The 18693-nt window shown below is 39.3% G+C and overlaps 1 protein-coding gene across 1 annotated transcript in view; it reads right to left on the reverse strand.

Annotated features, from left to right (window-relative positions):
• Window positions 1-380: 380 nt before the first annotated feature.
• TSPAN17 (tetraspanin 17) overlaps window positions 381-18693 on the reverse strand; it is a 114240-nt gene continuing 95927 nt past the window's right edge. Inside the window, exons 13-15 of the transcript XR_014838013.1 lie at window positions 17490-17565; window positions 5529-7054; window positions 381-1625 (exon numbers count right to left, since the gene is read on the reverse strand). The gene's annotated coding sequence lies outside the window, so the exon portion shown is untranslated. The remainder of the gene's footprint in view (window positions 1626-5528; window positions 7055-17489; window positions 17566-18693) is intronic.

Raw genomic sequence — 18693 nt, forward strand, 5'->3', positions numbered from 1 at the left:
TCCGTTCATCCACCAGGGAAATGTATTCCCATGATTCAGAATTCAGAAGGCAGAAAAGGGGATACAGTGGGAATCTTTCTCACCTCACTGTTCCCAGGGCACCAGCTCCCCTCTGCAAGGTCAACCAGTGTCATCTGGGTCTTATTTATCCTTCTAGAGATATTTTAAGCACCATGAGAAGTCAAGGTCACATCACCCCTCCCCTTTTTGTTACACAATGGCAGTGTACTGGATGCATCCTTTGCCTCTGTATTTTCCCCCCTAATTTAGCAATACATTTTGGGGAATATTCCATATTGATGCATAACATGGTTCCATTTCTACATCAAGATAATCCTCCATCGCATGATGTTCTAGGGTATATTTAACCAGTCCCCTGATTTTTTTTTTTTTCCTTTTTTGGCCACACCTGTGGCATAGGGAAGTTCCTGGGCCAGGGAATTCAATCTGAGCTTCAGCTGCAACCTATGCCACAGCTGCAACAACACCAGATCCTTAACCCGCTGTGCTACAGTGGGAACTCCAAACCAGTCCCTTGTTGATGGACATTCACCTTGTTTCCATCTCTTTCTGTTCCAAACAATTCTGTAATAAATAATCTTGGACCAGTCATTTTGCTCATATGCATCTGTATCTCTAAGACAAATTCTCAGAGGTGATATATGCCTGAGCAGAGGAAACAAACTACATTTGTTAGAGATTAAAAAAACCATGTGTCTGAACCAGGGAGTGGATGAAACAGGAACAGCAGAGTATAAACGTTGAAGGTGCTGAGTCCATGGCAGTTCATTATACAATCTTTTCTGCTTTTAAGCATGCTTGTAAATGTCCATGATAAAATATTGTAAAGATATAGGACTTTAGTCCAGTAAGGAGCTTGGAAGTCATCCCTCCCATCCACACAAGAATAAAGCTGAATAAACTAATAACCAACAACTCTTCTTAAACCCAGCTGAGAAGTAAGATCACTGGGCAAACTGCTGTCCCTCTAGATGGAGAGACAGGCAGATATAGAGGATCACGACTTAGAGTAGAAAGTGCTGGGAGAACCAGTCTCAGGTAGGGAAACCTAGGCTATAATTGATGACTTGCTCAGTGCGGACACATTTCAGAGTTAAGAACCCTAGGGAGGGCTCAGTCTTAGTGAGCTCCCTATAGTATGGAGAGCAGTTGACCCTTGAACAACATAGCGTTGAATTGTGCAGGTCCACTTATATGCAGACTTTTTTCAATACCACCTGTCTTGTTTACCATCCGCAGTGGGATGAGTCTGGGGATGCAGAGCCTGCGGATATGGAAGGCTGACTATGGGTCTTGAGCACCCATGGATTTTGGTGTCTGTGGCAGGTCCTGGAACCAATCCCCTGGGGATACTGAGGGATGACAGTACTGCCTTCAAGAGATCTCCCAGGGTCTCAGAGTGAAGACTGAGAAAAACTCCCCTCTTGCTTCCAGAAGGAAGAGCGGGCAAGTAGCTATTTTGAAATAGACGAGAACATTCTGTTTCTCTTACCAAGACCTGTCTGTCCTCAAGAGAAACTGTTTTTTTGTTGTTGTTGTTGTTGTTGTTTGTTTGTTTTGTCTTTTTTTTAGGGCCACACCCATGACATATGGAGGTTCCCAGGCTAGGGGTCAAATCAGAGCTGCAGCTGCCGGCCTATGCCACAGCCACAGCAATGTGGAATTTCAGCTGTGTCTGTGACCTACACCACAACTCCCGGCAATGCTGTATACTTGACCCACTAGGCAAGGCCAGGGATCAAACCCATGCCCTCGTGGATTCTAGGCAGATTTGTTTCTGCTGAGCCACAAAGGGAACTCCCAAGAGAAGCTGTTTTACCAGGACTTGACTGACCTGGTGGAAGGGAACTATCCAACTCCAGCTCCATTTATCCTTCAGTGTTGGGGGAGGGAAATACTCAATTGCAACACCATCCAGCCTTCCTGTCCCATCTGAGGTGGGAGGAGGGGGGCCAGAAAACCAAGAAAAACTCTTGAAGGTCGTGAGCCAGGGGCACAGGCTCACTAAAAGACAGAACTCATCAGAGAACTTAGAGAGTGCTTCCCCTCACCACACACCTCACCACCATGACACTAAAAGCCTAGTTACACAGTTCCTTTATTCAGTACATCATGTCCAGCTTCCAAGAAAACATCGTGAGGCATACTAAAAGGCAAAGAATAGGCTGAAGAGCCAGAACAAGCATCAGACCTGACTCAGGTATGGCAAAGATGTTGGAATGATCACACTGGGCATATTAAATAGCCATGATTAATATGCTAAGAGCTCTAGCAGAAAAAGTAGACAACATTCAACAACCAAATCAGTAATGTAAGCAGAGAGATGGAACTTCCAAGAAAGAATCAAAAAGAAATGCTAGAAATGGAAAATCCTGTAACAAAAATGAAGGATGCTTTTGGTCATGGGCTCATCAGCAGACTGCACAGCTGAGGAAAGAATCAGTGAACACCATATTGGTGAAGATAATGTCAACAAAAACTTCCCAAACTGCAGTGCAAAAGAAAAAAAAGATAGAACCCCTCCCCTCCTGACAGAATAGCCAAAAATCTGGGGGTAAAAGATGTAATATACATGTAATTGGAATACCAGAAGGAAAAGAAAGACAGAAACGAGCAGAAGACATGTTAAAAAAAATAATGACTGAAAAAAAAAATAATGACTGAGAATTTCCTCAAATTAATGTCAGACACCAAGCTGCAGATCCAGAGAACACCAAGCAGGATAAATGCCAAAAACAAACAGGCAAATGAAATACCTCCCCAAGGACACCAAGGCATATTAAATTCAAACTTTCAAAAATCAAAGATAAAGAAAAGAATCTTAGAAGCCAGCGGTAAAAAGCATCTTACCCACTTACGGATAGAGGAGCAAAGATAACAATTACATCTAACTCACAGAAAGCTTCCAAGCAAGAAGAGAGTGGAGTGAAATATTTAAAGTGTTGCAAGAAACACCTCCCCCCCACCAGCTTAGAATTATATACTCGGTGAAATTACCCTTCAGAAGTGAAGGAGAAATAAAGATTTCTCAGACAAACAAAAATTGAGGGAATTTGTCACTATTAAACCTGTCTTGTAAGAAATGTTAAAAGAAATTCTTCAGAGAGAAGGAAGATGATATAGGTCAGAAACTTGGATCTACATTACCAAAAAAAAAAAAAAGTGTGACATTCCCACTGTGGCACAAAAGGATCAGGGGCACCTCTGCAGTGCCAGGAAGCAGGTTCAATCCCCAGCCCTGCACAGTTAAAGGATCTGGCATGACTGCAGCTGTGGCTGGAAGTCGATCCCTGGCCCAGGGAACTCCATAGGCTGTGGGGCTGTCAATAAAGGGAAAAAAAAAAAAAAAAAAGTGTGTTGTTAGAGAAGGTATAATAAAAAACATTTTTAAAATGCGTAATTGATCTAACAGATAACAGTTTTTTTTCCCAAAATAATAATAGCAATAATGTGTTTGATGATTATGGCTTGTGGCTACGTGAAATGAAGGACAAAAATGTGAGAAGGGGTGGGAGGGAGGAATTAGGTATGTGTACTACCCGTTAAGTGGTATTGTGATATTTGAAAGTGGACTTGGATTAGCTATAAATGGGTATTGCAAACTCTAGGACGACCACTAAAAAAAAAGTTTAAAAAAGCAAGAAGTATAGTGGATATGCTAAGAGAGGAGAGAAAATAGAATCACACAAACTCCTCAAATAAAGCCACAGAAGACAGAGGAATAGTGGAAACCAAAACAGGAATAGAGGACAAGGGTAGTGAAGAGAAAACAGTAACAGTTACAATAGCTATTAGTCCAGCTGTATCTATGACCACTTTGAATGTCTGTGGTATGGCAACCTGATTCATAGTCGCCCAAATTTGGAAGCAACCAAGATGTCCTTCAATAGGTGAATGGATAAACTGTGATACAGCCAGACAATGGGATATTAATCAGCACTAAAGAGATGAGCTAGCAAGCTGTGAAAAATATGGAGGACCTGTAAATGTATATTGCTAAGTGAGAGAAGCCCATCTGATAAGGCTGCAAACTGTATGATTTCAACTCTATGACATTTTGGAGAAGGTCAAACCATGAAGACAATAAAGGACGTCAATGAACAAAATTGGAGCTCTCAAACTTCCTGATTTCGAAAATTACTGCAAAGCTCCAATAACCAAAATTCTGTGGCCTAAAGACAGGCATAGAGAGCAACAGGATGGAATGGAGTCCAGAAATAAAATATCACATTCATAGTCAATTGATTTTTAACACTATATCCAGTCAATCTCCAGAGAGCTGGGAAATTTGTTGATTTTGGGAAAAGCTCCCACACATTTGTTTTCAAAAATATTGTGAGTACACCAGTCAGAATGGCCATCATTAATAAGTCCACAAATAACAAGAGCTGGAGGGGGTGTGGAGAAAAGGGAACCTTCCCACACTGCTGGTGGGAATGTAAACTGGTACAGCTACTATGGAGAACAGTTTGGAGATACCTTAGAAATCTATACATAGAATTTCCATAGGACCCTGCAATCCCACTCCTGGGCATATATCCGGACAAAAGTTTCCTTGAAAAAGACACATGCACCCACCCGCATGTTCATTGCAGCACTATTCACAATAGCCAAGACATGGAAACAACCCAAATGTCCATCGACAGATGATTGGATTAGGAAGATGTGGTATATATACACAATGGAATACTACTCAGCCATAAAAAGAACGACATAATGCCATTTACAGCAACATGGATGGAACTAGAGACTCTCATACTGAGTGAAATAAGTCAGAAAGACAAAGACAAATACCATATGATATCACTTATAACTGGAATCTAATATACAGCACAAATGAACATTTCCACAGAAAAGAAAATCACGGACTTGGAGAATAGACTTGTGGCCGCCCAGGGGGAGAGGGAGGCACTGAGAGGGATCTGCAGCTTGGGGTTATGGGATACAACTTGGAATGGATTTACAAGGAGATCCTGCTGAGTAGCATTGAGAACTATGTCTAGATACTTATACTGCAACAGAACAAAGGGTGGGGAAAAAAAATGTATACATGTAAGTGTAACTTGGTCCGCATGCTGTACAGCAGAAAAAAAATTAAATTAAAACAAAACAAAACATTGTGAGTAGAAAAGCCCTAGAGTTTTCCTTTGGACTTGAATAGGCATTTCTCCAGAGATGATACAGAACTATCCCTAAATGCCTATAAAGGTGTTCAACATCATTTATCATTAAGGAAATGCAAATCAGAACCACAATGAGATATCACCTTAAACCCATCGAGAAGACTATAAAAAAGAACAGGGGAAAAAAAAAAAAGAAGAAGAAGGAGTTCCCATCATGGTGCAGTGGAAACAAATCCCACTAGGAACCATGAGGTTGTGGGTTCTATCCCTGGCCTTGCTCAGTGGGTTAAGGATCTGGCATTGCTGTGAGCTATGGTGTAGACCAGCATCTGTAGCTCCAATTTGACCCCTAGCCTGGGAAACTCCATATGCTGTGGGTGAGGCCCTAAAAAAAAAAACAAAAAACAGAAACAAAAACAAAAACAAAAAAACAGAAAATAACCATTGTTGGTAAGGATGTGGAAAAACTGAAACTCTTGTGCACTGTTGGTGGGAAGGTAAAATGGTGCAGCAACTATGGGAAACAGTATAGTAGTTACTCAAACAATTAAAAATAGAATTATCATATGACAGAGCAATCCCACCTGTTCCGATAAAATTGAAATCAGGGACTCAAAGAGATATTTGCACACCGATGTTCATAGCAGCATTCTTCCCAATACCCCAAAGGTAGAAGCAACAGAAGTGTTCACTGACAGACACAAAATGTAGTATATGCATGTAATGGAATATTATTCAGTCTTAAAAAGGAAGGAAATCATGACACAGGATACAACATGGGTGAACCTTGAGGATATTGTGCTAAGTGAAATAAGCCAGACATGGAGAGGAAATACTGTATGATTCCACTTATATGAGGTCCCTAGAAGAGTCAAATTCATAGAGACAGGAGTATGAGATGGTTGCCAGAGACTGAGGGGGAGGAGTGGAGAATTATTGTTTAATGAATAGAATTTCAGTTTGGGAAGATGAAACGAGTTCTGGAGATGGATAGTGGTGATGGTTGCACAGCAATATGAATGTGCTTGAGGCCACTGAACTGTACATTTTAAAATGGTTAAGGAGTTCCTGTCATCGCTCAACATTAATGAATGGGACTAGTATCCACGAGGACATGGATTTGATCCCTGGCCTTGCTCAGTGGGATAAGGATCTGGCGTTGCCATGAGCTGTGGTGTAGGTCACAGATGAGGCTAGAGTCCAATGGTGCCGAGGCATAGGCCAGCGGCTACAGCTCCAATTCAACCCGTAGCCTGGGAACTTCCATATGCTGTGGGTGTGCCCCCCCAAAAGACATAAATAAATAAATAAATAAAATGATTAAGATGGTAAATTTTATGTTATGTGTATTTTGCCACAACTCAAAAAAAAAAAAAAAAAAGAAAAAAAGATCGCTGGTCGCCAAGGTTTCCAGGGGAGGGAGGGATAAATATATGGAGACTGGGAAGCTTTTAGAGCAGGGAAACTATTCCATGTGATACTATATAATGGTAGATATGTGTCCTCACACACTTGTCAAAATCCATAGAAGGAACAACACAAAGGGTGAACCCTCATGTAAACTATGGTCTTGGGTTGATCCTGCTGGGTCAGTGCTGATCCATACTAATGAGGAATGTGGATGGTGGGGGAGTGGCTGGCAGGGTATGTAGGAACTTTCTGTGCTTTCTGCTCAGTTTTGCTGTGAACCTAAAATTGTTCTAAAAAATAAAGCCTATAAAATTTTTAAAAGATATGTGCATATGTAACTAGATATGTCAGATTGTCCTCCAAAGGAGTCGTACACACCTTCGATGTAGTAGAATGCCCGTTTACACTCACCAGCATAGCGTACCATCCGCCTCTTGGATCTCTGCCAGTGTCTAGGTAGAATTTTTCATGAATAAATTTTTCGTTTCAGTATGACATACCTACAGAAAAGAGCACACATCATAAGAGTACAGTCTGATAAATTTTCAAAAAGTGAATGCATGTCATAAACAATACAAGATATAGAACATTATCAGTCCAGAAGCCTCCCTCATCTCCCCTTCCAGTCCTCCCTCAACTACCCCTCACCATGGTAACATTTAACCTGGCTTCTATTACCACAGACTAGTTTGCCTCTTTTGCCATTTATATAAATAAAATCTTACAGGACGTACTCCTGTGTCAGGCCTCTTTTACTCAACCACTGTGAGATTCAATCATATTGTAGGGAGTTGTTGTGCAGTTATTTTCACTGGTGTGTAACATTCCACTTAACATCTATATTGCAATTATTTACCCATTCTATTAATGATGGTCATTTGGGTTGTGTCCTATTTGGAGCTATTACAAATACTGATGCAGTAAACATTCTTGTACACATTGTTTGGTCCAATATGCATTCAGGACTGCTGAGTATATGTCTAGAAGTGGAATTGCTGGGTCATAGGATATGAATATTTCAGTTTTGGTTGATAATACCACAGTTTTCCAAAGCGGATTTTCTAATTTATATTCTTGTTGTGATAACAATTCCAGCAGATCCTTCTTCTTATGAACATTTGGTACTGTCAGTGTTTTAAATTTTTGTAGTAGTTATCTCAATATGGTTTTAATTTGCATTTCCAAGATGACTAAAGGAGGTGAACATGCCGTCATGTGTTTGCAGACCAGTCAAATAGTCCCTTTTGTGAAATGCCTTTTCAAGTCTTATGCCCATTTTTCTGTTGTCTTCTTTCTTTTACTTGATTTGGTGGAATTCTTCCCATGTACTAAACAGAAGTTCTTTGCCAGTAATACATCAGAAAATATCTTCTTCCCCTCTGTGACTTGACTTTCCACTCTCTTAAGAGTGTCTTTTTATTAACAGAGGTACTTGGAGTTCCTGTCATGGCTCAGTGGTAACAAACCCGACTAGGATCCATGAGGTTGCAGGTTCGATTCCTGGCCTTGCTCAGTGGGTTAAGGATCTGACCTTGTCCTGAGCTATGGTGTACGTTGCAGATGCTGCTCAGACCCCGTGTCGCTGTGGCTGTGGTATAGGCTGTCAACTGTAGCTCCTATTCAACCTCTAGCCTGGGAACTTCTATAGGCAGTTTCGGCCCTAATAAGAAAAAAAAAAAAAAAAAAGTACTTGATTTTAGCGTAGTCTAATTATCAGTATTTTCCGTAATGTCAATGCCCTTATGTCCTGTTCAGTGACATTTGCCTTCCTCAAAGTCACAAAGATATTCTCTAATGCTCTCTTCTAAAAGCTTTATTATTTTACTTTTCTCATGGTGTGAGGTCAGAGGCAAGATTGTTTTTCCCTATGCACATCCAATTCTGGCATCATTTATTGAAAAGACCATCCTTTTCTCACTGCTCTGTGGTGTCACCTTGTAAAAAAACAAATCCCCACATGTATGCGTGTATCTGTTTCTGGACTTTATTCTGTTCCATTGATCTATCTGTCTACCTACGTGCCAATATTACACTTTATGACTGTAGCTTTATATTTTTTTGACATCTGATAGTATAAGTCTTTCTGTTTTGTTTTTCTTTTCTTTTCTCTTAAAATTTTTTCTTTTATGGCTGCACCCACAGCATATGGAAGCTCCCAGGCCAGGGGCTGAATCCCAGCTGCAGCTGCGGCAATGCCAGATCCTTTAACCCCCTGTGCAGGGCCGGGGATGGAACCTGCACCTCCTCATCAACCTGAGCTGCTGCAGTCAGATTCTTAACCCTACTGTGCTAGGGCAGGAACTCTCCTACTTTGTTTTTCTTCCGCCAGATTGTATGAGCTATTTTTCGCACTTTGCGTTTCTATGTAAAATCTAGAACTAGCTTGTCAAGTTCTGCCAAAAAACCTACTGAAATCTGAGGTTTCGTTGAGTCTATAGGTCAATTCTGGGGAAATTGACATCTTTATAATATTGATTCTTTCACTCTATAAGCATGGTATCTCTTCATTTATTTAGGTCTTTAATTTCAGTAATATTTAATAGATTTCGGTATAGAAGCTTCATTCACCTCTTGTCAAATTTATCCCTAGACATTTAATGTTTATGGTTTTATAAATGTCACCACTCTTTAAACTTTGATTTTAAACTCTGATTCTTTTTTTTTTTTTTTTTTTTTTTTGTCTTTTTGCTATTTCTTGGGCCGCTCCCGTGGCATATGGAGGTTCCCAGGCTAGGGGTTGAATTGGAGCTGCAGCCACCGGCCTACGCCAGAGCCACAGCAACGTGGGATCCGAGCCACGTCTGCAACCTACACCACAGCTCACAGCAACGCCGGATCGTTAACCCACTGAGCAAGGGCAGGGACCGAACCCGCAACCTCATGGTTCCTAGTCGGATTCGTTAACCACTGCGCCACGACGGGAACTCCTAAACTCTGATTCTTACTGGTATATAAAAATGTTGACCTTGGGAGTACCTGCCATGGCTCAGCGGTAATGAAGCCAAGTGGTCTCCATGAGGATGAAGGTTCAATCCCCGGTGTCGCTAAGTGGGTCGGCAAGCTGGTGTTGCCGTAAGCTGTGGTATAGGTCACAGACTCCGCCTGGATCCCGAGTTGCCACAGCTGTGGTATAGGCCAGCAGCTACAGCTCTGATTCGACCTCTAGCCTGGGAACTTCCATATGCCACGAGTGTGGCCCTAAAAAAAAAAAAAAAAAAAAAAAAATTGACCTTGTAGCAAGTGACTTTGCTAAATTCAGCAATTCTATGGTTCATCTATAGAGTCTTGTGAATTTTCTACATACGCAGTAATGTTTTCCAATGAATAATGACAGATTTATTTCTTCCTTTCCAATCTTTATTTTTATTTCATTTCCTGGTCTTGCTGCACTAAGTAGGACCTCTGATATAATGTCAAAGAGAAACAGAGATAATGAATATCCTTGTCTCACCTGTAATCTCAAGAAGAAAATTTTTTAAATATTCATCAAGTATGATGTTTGCTATGTTTCTTGCATATATCTTTTATCACATCAAAGAAGTTCCATCTATTCCTGGTTTTCTAGGAGCTTTTTTTTTTTTTTTCTTTTTAGGGCCACACCTGCAGCATATGGAAGCTCCCAGACCTGGGTTCGATTCAGAGCTCCGGCTGCTGGCCTACACCACTGCCGCAGCCATGCCAGTTCTGAGCCACATCTGGGACCTACACGGAAGTCTGTGGCAGTGCCGGATTCTCAACACACTGAGTGAGGCCAGAGATTGAACCCGCATCCTCACTGACCCTATGCCAGGTTCTTAACCCACCTAGCCACAATGGGAATTCCTTTAAGAGCTTTTTAAAATTTGAAGTGGATGTTGAGTTTAATCAGTTTACTATTCTGCATTCATTGAAATGATCATTTGATTTGTGTCCTCTTTTCTGTTAGTGTGGGAAATAACATTGATTTAGGAAAAAAAAAAAAAGGCAACTTACCTTCCTTAAATAAATCCAGCCTGGTGGTGATAATATTATTCTGTATTTCTAGATTTGGTTAGCTAACAATTTAATCAGGGGTATATGTCCATGAAAGAGACTGATGTGTTCATAAGAAAGATTTTCCGTTCTTAGGCGTTTCCAAATCAAGTTATGGAATGAAGTTTATGCTGGTTTATATAAAAGAATTGGGGATCGTTTCCCCCTTTATTCTATTCTCTGGAAGAAATCTGTGTAAGACTGGTGATACTTCTCTCTTACGTGGGAGAACGTAAGAATTCTTTTGGAAGAATTATTCAAGGAGGACATACTGGCCAGGAGTTTTCTTTGTGGAAAAGGGTTTAATTATGGATACAATTTTTTTTAATGGATATGGGAATTTTCAGATTTTCTATTGCTTCTTGTGTCTTCAGAGACACACAGCTTGGTAAGTTGTTTTTATCTAGTAATTACTCCATTTCATCGAAATTTTTACATCTATCATATTTAGTTGTTCATCATATCCTCTTATCTTTTAATATCTGTAGGATCTGTAATGATACCCCCTTTACATTTCTCATAATAGCTACTTGTACCTTATCTTGCTGTCTTTTAAAATCAGACTTCCTAGAGGTTTATCATTTTTATTAGTCCTTTAAAAAAGTTGGCTTTGGAGTTCCCATCGTGGCTCAGTGGTTAACGAATCTGACTAGGAACCATGAGGTTGCGAGTTCGATCCCTGGCCTTGCTCAGTGGGTTAAGGATCTGGCGTTGCCGTGAGCTGTGGTGTAGGTTGCAGACACAACTTGGATCCTGAGTTGCTGTGGCTCTGGCGTAGGCTGGCGGCTACAGCTCTGATTAGACCCCTAGCTGGGAACCTCCATATGCCGCGAGAGCGGCCCAAGAAAATGGCAAAAAGACAAAAAAATAAATAAATAAATTGACTTTGTTTCTAAGGTTTTTTCCATTTTCATTAATTCTGCTATTTCTTTTCTTTTAAACATCTTTAAAGAATAAATATGCTATTCTTTTTCATCTTTAATATATTCGGTCTTTCTTCCTTTTAAACTTTTCCTCATTTAAGGCTATTTCCCCTAAGCATGGCTGTAGCTATACCCACACAGGTTTTGATATATTGTGTCTTCTTTATCAATCTATGTAGATATTTTATTTTATTTTTAAAAATTTTATGGCCACACCTGTGGCATATGGAAATTCTCAGACCAGGGATTGAATCTGAGCTGCAGCTGCAGCCTACATTGAAGCTTCCTCAATGCTGGATCCTTTAATCCACTGTTGGGGACTGGAGACTGAACCCACACCTTCGCAGCTACCCAATGCTGCTGACAGATTCATAACCCACTGTGCCACAGTGTGAACTCTTCTGTGTAAATATCTTAATTTTTCATTATTATTTTAATTTTGAAATGAGGGTCTTTAGAAGACTACTTTATAATAATTCTTCCTCCAAACATTTGGGAATTTTCTAGTTTTGGGGTTGGTTTTTAGCTTAATTCGAATATGGTCAGGAATTTCAATCTTATGAAATTTGCTGAGACTTGCTTTGAGGCATAACATATGGTTCATTTTGATGAATGTTCCCTGTGCACATAAAAAATGTTCATTCTGAAGTTGGAGGGCTCAGTGTGTTATATATGTCAGTCAGGTCAAATTTGTTAAATGTGTTATTCAAATAGTCTCTATCCTCACTGACTTTTTGGTCTGCCTGTTCTAAACATTGGTAGAGGGTATGTTAAAATGTCTCAGTGATGACTGTGATTTGGCAATTTCCTCATTTAGTTCTATTCATTTTTGCTTTATATATTTCAAGGCTAAATAATAAGGTACATAAAAATACATAGAATTATTGTATTTTCATATTGGATTTAGCTTTTATCATTATGAAATTTCTCTCATTATATTTATTTAGTTAAGTATCTGCTTTAAAGTCTCCTTTTTCTGAAATGATATAACTACCTGAATGTTTTGGGTCAGATTTTTCTTGGCATATTCTTTTGCTCTTCACCTTTTTTTTTTTTTTTTTTTTTTTTTTAATAGCCACACACATGGTATATGGAAGTTCCTGGGCCAGGGATTGAATCTGAGTCGCAGTGTTTTGCACTGAAGCTGCAGTAAAACACGGGATCCTTTAATGTATTGTTCTGGGCCAGGTATTTAACTGGCATCTCCACAGCAACCTGAGCCACTGTAGTCTGATTCTTAACCCACTGCACCACAGCAGGAACTCCTGCTCTTCACCCTTTTTTGTTTTGATATTTAAAGTTTGTCTCTTGTAAGAGTTCCCGTCATGGCACAGCAGAAACGAATCTGACCAGGAACCATGAGGTTGTGGGTTTGATCCCTGGCCTTGCTCAGCGGGTTAAGGATCCAGCATTGCCATGAGCTGTGGTGTAGCTTGCAGATGTGGCTCAGATCTGGTGTTGCTGTGGCTGTGGTGTGGGCTGGCAGCTACAGCTCTGATTATACCCCTAGCCTGGGAACTTCCATATGCCTTGGGTGTGGCCTTAAAAAAAAAAAAAAGACAAAGAAATAAAAATTTTTAAAAAAAAGTTTGTCTCTTGTAAATAACGTATAGTTTATTAGGGAATTGCCTTTGTGGCACAGCGGAAACGAATCTGACTAGTATCCATGAGGATGTGGGTTCCATCCCTGGCCTTGCTCAGTGGGCTGAGGATCAGGCATTGCTGTGAGCTGTGGTGTAGGTTGTAGATGGGGCTTGGATCTGGTGTTGCTGTGGCTGTGGCATAGGCTGGCAGCTGTAGCTCTGATTCAGCTCCTAGCCTGGAAACTTCCATATGTTGTAGGTGTGGCCCTAAAAAGCAAAATATATATATACAATTATGTACATATATATAATAATTATAATTATATATATATAATTTTTAAAAGTCCAATCCAACCATTAGGTTGTATTCTAGTTGGAGTATTTAGTTTTAATTGGAATATTTAGTTCATTTACTTTTAATATAATTCCTTATAAACTTGGGTCTAAATCTACCATCTTATGATTTGTTTTCTCCTTATCCCATCTGTCCCTTGCCTTCCTTTGTATTACTTAAATACCCATTTTTCTCCATTTTCCTTTCCTTTCTCTGTTGGCTTGCTAATTTAGCAATCAGCCTAAACCCCCTTCCTTGATTTATCAAAGTCTAGGGTAAATTAACAGTTTTATCACTTCCCAGAATTACAAGGACCTCAGAACACTTAATTCAATTTACTCCTTTCCCACCTCTTAAGCTGTTGTCATTTTCCATTTTAATTCTCTACTTTAAACCCTAAAAGACATTTTAATTGCTTTATGTAGTAAATAATAATTTAATTTGCCCACATATTTACATTTTCTATTACTGTTCTTTCCTTCCTGCATCTCAGTGTTTCCAACTGGGACCATTTTCCTTCTGCCTGAAAAACTCCTTTAAGTTTTGTTTTAATGTGCACCTGCTGGTAGTGAATTACCTAGGCTTTTGTTTGCTGGGCATGTCTTCTCATTATCTGAAGAATATTTTCAGTGGAATTTGAGGCTGGCAGTTATTTTCTTCCAGCACTTCAAGCTATCAGTAGTCCAGTGTCTTCTAGATTTTATTATTTCTGATGAGAAGTTGGGTTTCAGTCTTACGGCTGGCCCCTTGAAAGTAATTGGCATTTATCTCTGACTGCTTTTAATATTTTCTCATTGTCTTTGATTTTCAGTGGTTTTACAATAATATATCTTGGTGTGGTTTTCCTAGCTCTGCTTGAATCTATGACACATTATCTTTCATATGTTTTTTCAGAAAATTTCTAGCCAGTATCTTTCAACTATTGCTCCTACCTAGTCTTCTTTCTATCTTCTCTTTCTTCTTCCCGGATTCCAAATGCTTACTACAACAGCTCTTTTACCGTGACCCATATGTCTCTTATGTTCTTTTCTGTATTTTCTATTCCATATTTTTTTTCCTACTTCAATCCAGGATACTTCATTCTGACCTATCACATGGTTCCACAATCTTCCTTCAGCAGTGTCTAAACGCAATTATTTAGTTCTCGCTTTTACTTATTGTGTTTTAAAAGTATTTTTTCCATCTTTACAGATTTATTGTATCATAATTGATGTATAAAGAATTGCACATGTTTAAAGCATGCACTTTGGTCATTTGACATATGTGTTCACTTGTGGAAGCATTGCTGTAATGAATACAAGGAGCACATCCTTCACTCCAAAAGTTTCCTCGTGTCCATAATCTGTTCCTCTCTACCTGTTTTCCCTAAGCCATTCTTGGTCCACTTCCTATCACTATAGATTCACTTGCATTTTCTAGAATTTGATATAAATGGAATCACACTGTATGAATTTATTTTTGGTATGGCTTGTTTTGAACTCAGAATAATTATTTTCACATTCGTCCATGTCATTGCATTGATATGCATCATCCATGTCGTATCAAGAGTTCGTCCTGGTGGGTTTAATCCCTGGCAAGGGAACTTCCACATGCTGGGGGCAAGGCCAAAAAAAAAAAAAAAGTTTAAAAAATAGCTCATCCTTTTGAAAACTGAGAGGCATTTTATCGTATGGATATGCTATAATGTGTTAATCCATTGCCTGACAAAGGGCTTTTGAGTTTCACAGTTGCTCACCATTACAAATAAAAGTTATTATGAGCATTTCAGGTAAAACTTTTTTTTTTTTAGGGCCACACCTACAGCACACGGATGTTCCCAGGCTACGGGTCCAATTGGAGCTGCGGCTGCAGGCCTACACCACAGCAATCAGGATCCAAGGCATGTCTGCAACCTATACCACCCACCGAGCAAGGCCAGGGATCAAACTCTTGTCCTCGTGGATACTAGTTGGATTTGTTTCCACTGCGTCACAGTGGGAAGTCCCATTTCACGTAAAACTCTTTGGGTAGACACTTGCTTTCATTTCTCTCAACAAATACCTTGTAGTAGAACAGTTGATTTTTTTTTTTTTTTTTTTTGGCTGCCCCATGGCATATTGAAGTTCCCAGGCCAGCGATGGAACCTGAACCGCCACAGAGACAACACCAGACCCCTAACCCATTGGGCCACAGTGGGAACTCTCAGAATGGCTGAATTTTATAGTAATTGTCTGTTTAAAATTTTTAAGAAACTGACAAATCATGACCATAATTAGTGTACCAATACATAATTATATACACATCAACAGTGCTCAAAAGTTCTAGTTGCTCCACATCCTCACCAACGCTTGGTATGGTCAGTGTTTTTCATTTTATTTTATTTTATTTTTTTTTTCAGTGTTTTTCATTTTAGTCATTCTAGTGGTGAAATCTCATTGTGGTTTTAATTTGCATTTCCCTATTGACTAATGTTGTTGAGCATCTTTTCATGTGCTTATCTGACAACCATGTGTCTTCTACGATGAAGTGTCTGAATAAATATTTTGCCCATTTAAAAAATTAGGTCATTTATCTCCTTCTTATTGAGTGGTAATAGTTTTTAATATACTCTAGATTCAAGCCCTCTGTAGATATATGTTTTGCAAATATTTTCTCCTGGTCTAGGGATTGCCTTTTAACGTTCTTAACACTGTCTCTTCCTCCCACTTTTAACAGCTTTATTAAAGTATAATTTACATGTCATACAATTCACTCATTACAGGTGCACAGGTCAATGATTTTTAGTAAGTAGTACTGTTGTTGAACTATCACCACAATCCTGTTTTAGAACATTTCCATCACCCTCAAAAGTTCCCTTGTGCCTCTTTATAGTCTCGCCTCACTCCCAACATGGGCCTCAGATAATCACTGACATGGTTACTGCAGCTATGGTTTTGACTTTTCTAAAAATTTGATATAAATAAAATCTCACAATATATATTCTTTTCTGTCAGGCTTCTTTTACTTGGTGAAATGTTTTTGAGGTTCATCTATATTGTTGCATGTATCAGTAACTCGTTTTAAAAAAAAAATTTATTTTGGGGAGTTCCCTTTGTGGTACAACAGGTTAAGGGCTTAACTAGTATCCATGAAGACATGGGTTCGACCCTTGGCCTTGCTCAGTGGGTTAAGGATCCAGCATAACCTGGAGCTGCAGCATAGTTCACAGACGTGGCTCGGATACTGCATTGTTGTGGCTGTGGTATAGGCTACAGCTGCAATTTGACCCCTAGCCCGGGAACTTCCATATGCCGCAGGTGCGGCCATAGGGGGAAAAGTTATTTTTGGCCATACCCACAGCATGAGGAAGTTCCTGGGCTAGGAATTAAAACCCTGACATAGCAGTAACTTGAGCCACAGCAGTGACAGCAACAGATCCCTAACCACTGGGCCACCAGCAAACTCAGTAACTCATTTATTTATATTATTGAGTAGTATTTCATTGTATGAACTCATCTTTTGATGGACATTTGCATTTTCAATTTTTGGCTATGCTGAATGATGCTGCTCTTATTACTCACAGTGGAAATCTTTGTGCAGACGTTATCTTTTCTTTAAGGAGTAGAATTGCCAAGTCTAATGACAAGTGCATATTTAACTTTTTAAAACACAGCCAGAAGAACAGTGTCCTTTGAAGAGTAAACATACTTAATCTTATGAAATCCAATTTATTGATTTTTTTATAGTTCATAATTTTTGTGGCATATTTAAGAAAAGTTTTCCAAACCCAGATCGCTAATATTTGATTCTATAATCTTTATAGTTTCAGTTTTTACATTTAGATCGAGGATCCATTTCAAGTTAATTTTAAAATATGGTGTGAGGTAAGGGTCAAGGGTTTTTGTTTGTATGTTGGTTTGTTTTCTAAGTGTTCCAGCATCAATTTGTTGAAAATAATATTCTTTCCTCATTAACTCCCTTGGTACCTTCATCAAAATCAAATGGCAGTTTCTACACTGGACTCACATTTTTCTCCATTGCTCCATCTTTATACCAATACTACACAGTCTTGAAAGCTATGGCTTTACTAGTCTTAAAATAAGGACATGTAAGTTCCCCAACTTACTCTTTGTTCTCAAAATGTTGGGCTGTTTCAGATCCTTTGTATTTCCATGTAAATTTTAGAATCAACTTCTCAAGTTCTGCAAAATAAAAGCTTGCATTAAATTTATAGATCAATTTGGGGAGAATTGACATCTTAACTACATTGTGTCTTCTGATCCCTGAACACAATATATTTCTCTGTCTATTTATATCTCCTTTCTCTCAGTAATGTCTTGAGTTTTACATGTGGTCATCATGCACATCTTTTGTCAAATTTATCATCCTCCTTTATAATTTTTAGCATTTCCATTTGATTATTTTTTGATAGTTTCCAGGTCTTTACTAAAATTTTCCCTCTTGTCATCTAATTTGTTGACAATGTTAATTACAGTTATTTTAAATTATATTAATTACAGTTATTTTAAAGTCCAACCTTGATATCTCAAATATCTGGACCCCTATGGATATATTTCTAATGTATTATATTTCTCTTGATTTTTGTCCATTCCTGTATTTCTACATTTCTGTTTGTCACTGAATAGCAGACATAATAGATGACCATGGAAAAGATCACTGAAGCTCTGGATGTTGTTATCTTCCTCCAAGGAGAACTTGCTTTTACTTTTGCCTAAGCCAGGAGCCCCAGCCATCTCAGTCTGCATTTATCCAGTCAGGAATTAGGATGATTTGCAACAGAACTGCCATTCCCAAGAGAGGGCTGGCTTAGTTCTGGGTCACTTCCTTCTAGTATATAGTCCTCTGGGGTCTCAAAGGCAAGCCTAGGCTGTTCACCAGGGTCTTGACTTCTCTCTTTTATTTTTTCATTTTAATTTTTATTATTATTACTTTTTGTCTTTTGTCTTTTCAGAGCCGCATCCATGGCATATGGAGGTTCCCAGGCTAGGGGTCGAATTGGAGCTGTTGCTGCCGGCCTACACCACAGCCACAGCAACGCCAGATCTGCGCCGCGTCTCTGACCTACACCACAGTTCACATAACACCAGATCCTTAACCCACTGAGTGAGGCCAGGGATCAAACACGCAACCTCCTTGTTCCTAGTCGGATTCATTTCTGCTGCGCCATGACGGGAACTCCTTAATCATTTTTTTTTTTTAAATTTTCCCACTGTACAGCAAGGGGGTCAGGTTATCCTTACATGTATACATTACAATTACCTTTTTCCCCCATCCTTTGTTCTGTTGCAACATGAGTATCTAGACATAGT

Source organism: Sus scrofa, chromosome 2 (assembly GCF_054392235.1).
Source record: "Sus scrofa isolate SSC_HxYL_T2T_F1_AM1 chromosome 2, Sscrofa_HxYL_maternal_Yorkshire_Landrace_v2.0, whole genome shotgun sequence".
Taxonomy (NCBI): domain Eukaryota; kingdom Metazoa; phylum Chordata; class Mammalia; order Artiodactyla; family Suidae; genus Sus; species Sus scrofa.